The sequence below is a fragment of the Arachis duranensis genome, chromosome 3, assembly GCF_000817695.3.
Source record: "Arachis duranensis cultivar V14167 chromosome 3, aradu.V14167.gnm2.J7QH, whole genome shotgun sequence".
In the NCBI taxonomy this organism is placed as follows: Eukaryota; Viridiplantae; Streptophyta; class Magnoliopsida; order Fabales; family Fabaceae; genus Arachis; species Arachis duranensis.
The window spans coordinates 26,867,990-26,874,558 of NC_029774.3; the positions used below are offsets into that span (position 1 = coordinate 26,867,990).

The following is a 6,569-nucleotide window of genomic DNA, read 5'->3' on the forward strand; positions in this document are numbered from 1 at the left end:
AGCTGTGACAGCATTCATCTACTTTGCTGTCATAGAGTAGCATCAGGTGGATCGAGAGCTACCACAGCTTGAAGGAGTACAGCTTCGGCCACGACTCGCACTCAACATCGATTTCTTGATGTCGAATGATGGCAAAGGTGGCGATCAGTGGTTCCCACTACCTTATAGCATTGGCACGCTCATTGGACCAATATGGCACAACATGTGATACGATTTGATGTTGTTCCATATCCAAGACCGTCTCATCAGTACTTAGAGTGGTGGCATCAGTATTGTAAACCCCGGTTAAATTAGTAGATAATTAGTCAATAAATTAATTTTTAATAAGGAAGATTAGAAATGTGAATATTATATTAAATTAGGATAGAGCTCATCGAAATGAGAATTTTGACACCAATTTCGAAGAAATCGGTCCAAGATTGGACCGAACGGGTCGAACCGGTTGAACCGAACTCGAACCGGGCCGTCGGTTCAACCGGACCAACTCATTAAAAGCAGCCGAACTCCTTTCTCTCCCTCATTTGGATGCAGCAGCGTGAAACATTTCCAGGGAGGGGAGAAAGCTTCCATAACGTTACGGTAAATTTCCGATCCCCGTAACTTCTCCGTCCGAGCTCCAATTGCCGCACCGTTTGCGGCCACGCGTTCACTGCGTCGAGCTCTACGTTTCTACCGGAACAATTTCACTGGTAACTTGTTTAATCACTTCCAGCCCTCTTCTCCCCCAATTTTCGAATTTTTAATGGGAAGGTTGAATTTCTTTGATTTCTGATGTTTTAGGATCCAATTAGCTTGACAGAAACGTTCACTCTTGCTTATGTGAAACTTGGGTAAGGTGAGGATACGATAATTCCATTTTATTTTCTTTGAATTTGAGCTTTGAGTATTAAATTGGATATATATGTGTTATAAATGTGTATTAGGTTGTGAATAAATAATTGGAGCTTGAAATTGTGAATACTGGAACTTGGAGGAAGCGGATTAGTTGAGTTTTGAGGGGTTGTCTTGGTTTTGAATAAATAGCTTTGGTCGTTACGTGGAAATCGGCTAAGGTATGGTTTAGGTTTCTTGCATTTAATATATAATGTTCTGTGAAAACTTAGGCTAGATGACCATAGGATAAGTTGGAATGCAGGTGTATGTTTAATGTTTAGTAATTTGTCGATGAATATAATTGGTTATTAATTTTGGATGTTGAATGTTGTTATGTTAATTTGGAGAGAATTATAGTTGAATGTTATTGTTGATGAACATGGTTGGTTTGGTGCTTGTTGATTAATTAATGATTCGGTGAATTATTGATTTGAGGTATTGTGTGTTAAAAGCCTAGGATTTGTGAACTATGACTCTCAGTTGAATTTTAATTGTTGGATTTGAATATTGTATGAGTTTAATTATTGATCTGAGGTAGATTTTTTGTGGAGATTGTTATGATAATGAGGAAGGGTATGTTGAATTGAAAAGAAAGCAGGTTTAGACCCGAAAAGGGTGGCAAAGTCCGAGTTTTAGAGGAGATGCTGCCGAAATTTTATAAAAATTAGAGATTTTGTTTATATGATTATTCAAAAAGATTTAGATTCAAAGGTTATATGGTTTGATTTAGAGTTATTAAGAAAATGAGCATGTTTTAAGTTTGATTCATTTAGAAAAGAATGAGTTATGTTTTGAATTGGAACTATTGATGGACGGAATGGGAGGTGTGATAATGAAGGATAAGGATTGAATATGATTGATGTATGATGATGAATGAAATGCGATTGAGAATGATGTTGAAGTTGATGAATTATAATTGAATTATTTATATGGCTTATGAATTTGAATAATCTGAGATACGAGATTCCCTGGATTAAGTGCCGTGGCTTGCCACCACGTGTACCAGGTTGAAAACTCGATACTCTGTTGACCCTACGACGTAAGTGTGTGACCGGGCACTATATAAATTCCCGGGAATGTTACCCCCATTGAGTATTATTGATTATTTGAGAAAAACTATGCATACTTGCATAGACTTTTGGGGATGCACGTCGGGGGACAAACTAAGTACAATTCAGACTTGCATAGACTTTTGGGGATGCACGTCGGGGGACAAACTAAGTAAACCACCTTTTATGGCTTCTGTTTAATACTTTAAGCTCTATAATCTGAGTGTCGGCGTTCTAGGATTGCCTCTGGCATTCCCAGGACCTTATATATTATGTGTGTGGCACCTTTACCATACTGAGAACCTCCGGTTCTCATTCCATACTATGTTATTATTTTTCAGATGTAGGTCGAGAGGCATCTCGTTAGGCGTCTGGACTCTTGAAGCGGAGTGGTTACTGGGTTATTTTGTTATGCTATGCTGTATATATATGTACTTAGCTTTCTCTCCACATAACTTATTCTTTTTGATCCTCCTAGAGGTGTATGGAGAGGCAGGATTTTGTTTATGTACATTTGGGTTTTGGATATGTATATATATGTATATATGTGTGTATATTCTCCGGCCAGTCTTGACTTCGCAGGCTGAGTCAGGAGCTCGTTATTTTGTATCTTTGACTCTCTATTCCTGTTTTGGGTTACTTGACACTTGATAGCTGTAGCTTTCTTTGCACGCAAGTTAACTCATTTCTCGAGCGTTGCGCTTTTATATTCGCGATTTTTTTTTTATTTCCTCTATTCTTCAAGGCTCCTAGCATATTATAATTCTTCTGCTATTATGCGTACTCATTTTATTTTAGAGGTCGTAATACCACACCACCTCTGTTTTACGACTTAAGCGTAAAGCTTAATGTGGTAGGGTGTTACAAGTATGGTAGGAGATTCTTTTCACCTAAGCTATTCCTCAGAGACCCCAGAGCAGATGCGATCCCAGTCGAGGCATTGCAGAGAGGTCTAGGACAGGCTCCATAGATGGATCAGGTGCTTGATGTTCCAGACAACTGTCGTGTTGAGCGGAGATGTCGTGTCGGGACACGTTCCAGTCAGTATGAGTGGAGGTGGCTCGATGATTCCATCGATGCATTGGAGGGGAGGGGTTAAGGTCGTAAAGGAGCTAGGGGTCGCGGCCATAGAGGAGCTAGGAGTGGTGGTCGAGGTATGCATTAGATGGACGCCAACCCTCATCAGGAGCCTCCAATGCAGCCTTGATTTCATTGTGCCTATCCGATATGACTAGAATACCTGGTTGAGGCATTATATGCTGCCAAAGGTAGGATAAGAAGAATGACCACGACTCTACATTCTCACCCTACGCAAGTGTGAATGCGACAGGAATGATGTTGGAATTGCTATCCTGAGCAATCACAATAAGTATTGTACCCCCGTATTTTCTGTACAAATGGGTCCCATCAACGCTAACCAACGACTTACAATGTCTGAAGGCCTCGATACACGGTGAGAATGTTTAAAAATGATGGTGGAAATAAGCATGCGACTCATCGACTTGCCAACCCACTTGCACAGGACTCGTCTTCAACACTGCAACACTACCCGGCATCGTCATCTATACACCTAGTACCCATCGTGGCAACTCATTATATGACTCTTTACAATTTTCGCAAATCTGAGCCACGACCTTCTGCTTAGCCAACGAAAACCTCCTGTTAGTCAATCTAAAATCGAAATATGCCTCTGTCGCATTCAGCAGTACCTTGATTGACACGACAGCATCAGCTCTAATCATAGGCAGTATGAAGGTCGAGATCACATGGTAATCAAGCATCTTGTGATCACTTGATATCGACGTGGCCAGACAAGTAAGAGATCCATTGTACCATTTTACCTCCCAAATACCTATGCGTTGGCGGAGACTGATACAAATCAATCATGTGAACCCGTTGCCAAATTTCTTACACTTCCCATAGTACTTGTGATAATCGGATTCCAACACTTTGTACTCAACCCCACGTCGGATGTTATAAGTCTTCACGCTTAAAACGACCTCCTCTTTATCCTGAAACTACTGACTAACTTGGAACTCAGCTAGTCCTCTTGTATCCTGTGTATCTCTGGCCCAAAATCTAATAGGTACGCCAGGTATCTGCTGCTGTCTCATGGCATCCAAGTCCAAAGTTGAAAAGTGCTGGGGGAACTGTTGAGTTCCTGAACTAGCCGATCCACCACCCCCAGCTAGATTACCCTTGCTATATCATCATCACTATCATCAGCAATCGTGGTGGGCTCTACGTCATCATAATCATCATCCTTCTGTAGTACATCTTTCACACCATTCGGTGCTCTACTCTATCCGAAAATCAATACAACATCAGGAGTACTAGCCATCGCAATCGAAAGCTCACCGAACAGTCAAGTATCACCTATTTTTTTGTCACGATTGTGGTTTAAATCAGCTACAAAGGACGAAAAGGCAACCAAAACTGCCTCAGGTGAATTCACGAACACAGATGAAGTGGCACCAACAGGCATTGAACTAGAACAGGTAGCCATTGCTAAAGGTTGAGGATTTCGGTTTGAACCTCCTGAAACTGCAGACCATATCTACAAGCTTGGCCAACAGCTCAGGGGTCCTCACCTCGAGAAACTGCTAACGACAATGGAATAGAACTTCCAAATCTTCGTCACTGCCTATGACGAACGAATCGTACTTCACATAATCCTGCAACATAAAACTCGAAATTCTATAGAATAACTTCTCCACCTATTTCACGCCTTACATCCCTAGTTTTTGGATTATAGTATTCTGAAACTCGATGAAACTCGTTGAAGGTTTAAGAAAAATACTAAGCAAATTCTTATTAGTAAATTTAATTTCATAAAGTGTTTTTTCTTAATCAATCCTCTATAGTGCACCAGAACTAAAAAACTATCATTACAAGCCATTATGACTTCCACTCTAATGAATTGATAACGTTCTGATCATTTTTATATAAGAACCAATCCTTTGTAAATCGAATTTGTTGAATTTAATTTATATCACTTGCTGGGTATCATAGTAATTCAAATTAATTAAGTAGACTCAATTTACTTTGGTATTTCACATAGTAAATCGAAATAGCATGTATCGTTTTACTTATTGATCCCTCCTCCTTATAAATCAACACAAGTGATTTTGATTTACTGATGGTCTCAGTAAATCGACTCTAACTCATTCGATTTACATGTTTATTGGTAAATCAATATTGCCTAATTCGATTTACATTAGACACTTGTAAATCGAGTTTCTCAGCTTTTATTTATATAGATCTGATTTTAAAAAGAGACATGCATGTAACATTTTAGGTTTTGGGACTTTATAATATTGAGTGGCATTTGTATTGTTTATGTGATTTACCCTTAAAATAATTGTTAATATCTTAATGTGATAATATTTAGAAGTAATACTTTTAGTAAAAAAAACTTAAAGTGGACCCAATACAATTTTTGACTATTTTTTTAAAGGATGTTGCATTCTCTTGTCTTTTTAAAATTCCATGATGGTCCTCACTCACCCGCATATTTACACCAAGCGTCCCTTACAGCTAGTTTACATTAGATGACCTGATGATGTGTTAATTTGAGTTGTCAACATATCAATCCCAATTGTTAGGTGTGAATGGAATTGTTTATAGAAACTAATAGGTTCTGTTTAAATCGTTAAACGACATAGCCTTCACAACATAAAAACAAATATTTTGAGTTCACAACTTTGACAAAATCATAATCCACTTTAACAATAATCATAACAATTCAATACACAGTATAATTTTTTCTTGTAAAATTAGAAAGATGGTCATTAGAGAGGATTTTAACTAATTTGAATCACATCAGAATCAAAACAATCAACATACATAAACAACAGCAAGTATCATCCCTAGGAAAACCATACAAATATCAAAATAAAATTCTAACTAATTTGAATTGGAACAATGAAAAGGATTTTTTCCTTTATTTTTTTCTAATTGATTCAATCTTATAGCACTTGACTCGAGGTAGAACCTATCAGACTCCACATCCATGGCTTCAACCAAGATGCATCCAAGCATAACAATAATAGAAAAAGAAAAATAGTAATGACCAAATAATTTTCCTAACTAACAAAATTAAAGGAAACAAGTCAAAACAACAAAACAATATAAAGGTTACAAAAGGCTTAGAGAATTGGGGGTTGAATCTATGGTCTTCTTTTGCTTTAATGGATTAAGCCCGTAATATCAAACTTTCACTTAAAATCTGTTTGAACAGTGCAGCGGAACTTTTATGAGATAATTCTATTTTATCTCATAAATATCAGAAAAAAGAACTTAGGGCAATGCAACTTACATCCAGTCTCCACCACAACAGTGATAGAATTTCTACTATAGTTAAAATATTACATACATCAATTTCTTAGGATTCACTCAATCCTTTCTCTCTCAAGTTCTTATCTAACTTGACTTGGTTATGCTAATACCTAACTCTTTACTCTAAGTGCTAACCCAACTTAGAAAGGGGCACCTCACAGGTACAAGACACAAGACATATGAAACAACCTAAAGAAATCTGAAATCACTCTAGGATTTTCTCTCAAGTGTTTCACTCAGCCTTTTGTCACTCTTACGCTTTTTCTTGATTTCTCTCTTCCAACCTTTTACCTTTCAAAGAAGTTACAG

General features: G+C 37.8%; 1 long non-coding RNA gene across 1 annotated transcript; it reads left to right on the forward strand.

The window, feature by feature from the left end:
* Positions 1-506: 506 nt before the first annotated feature.
* On the forward strand, positions 507-2,629 carry LOC107478290 (uncharacterized). The gene is made up of 4 exons (XR_001589909.2): positions 507-689; positions 781-835; positions 924-1,052; positions 2,264-2,629. It is a non-coding gene; the product is annotated as an uncharacterized LOC107478290 (long non-coding RNA).
* The last annotated feature ends 3,940 nt before the right edge of the window (positions 2,630-6,569 follow it).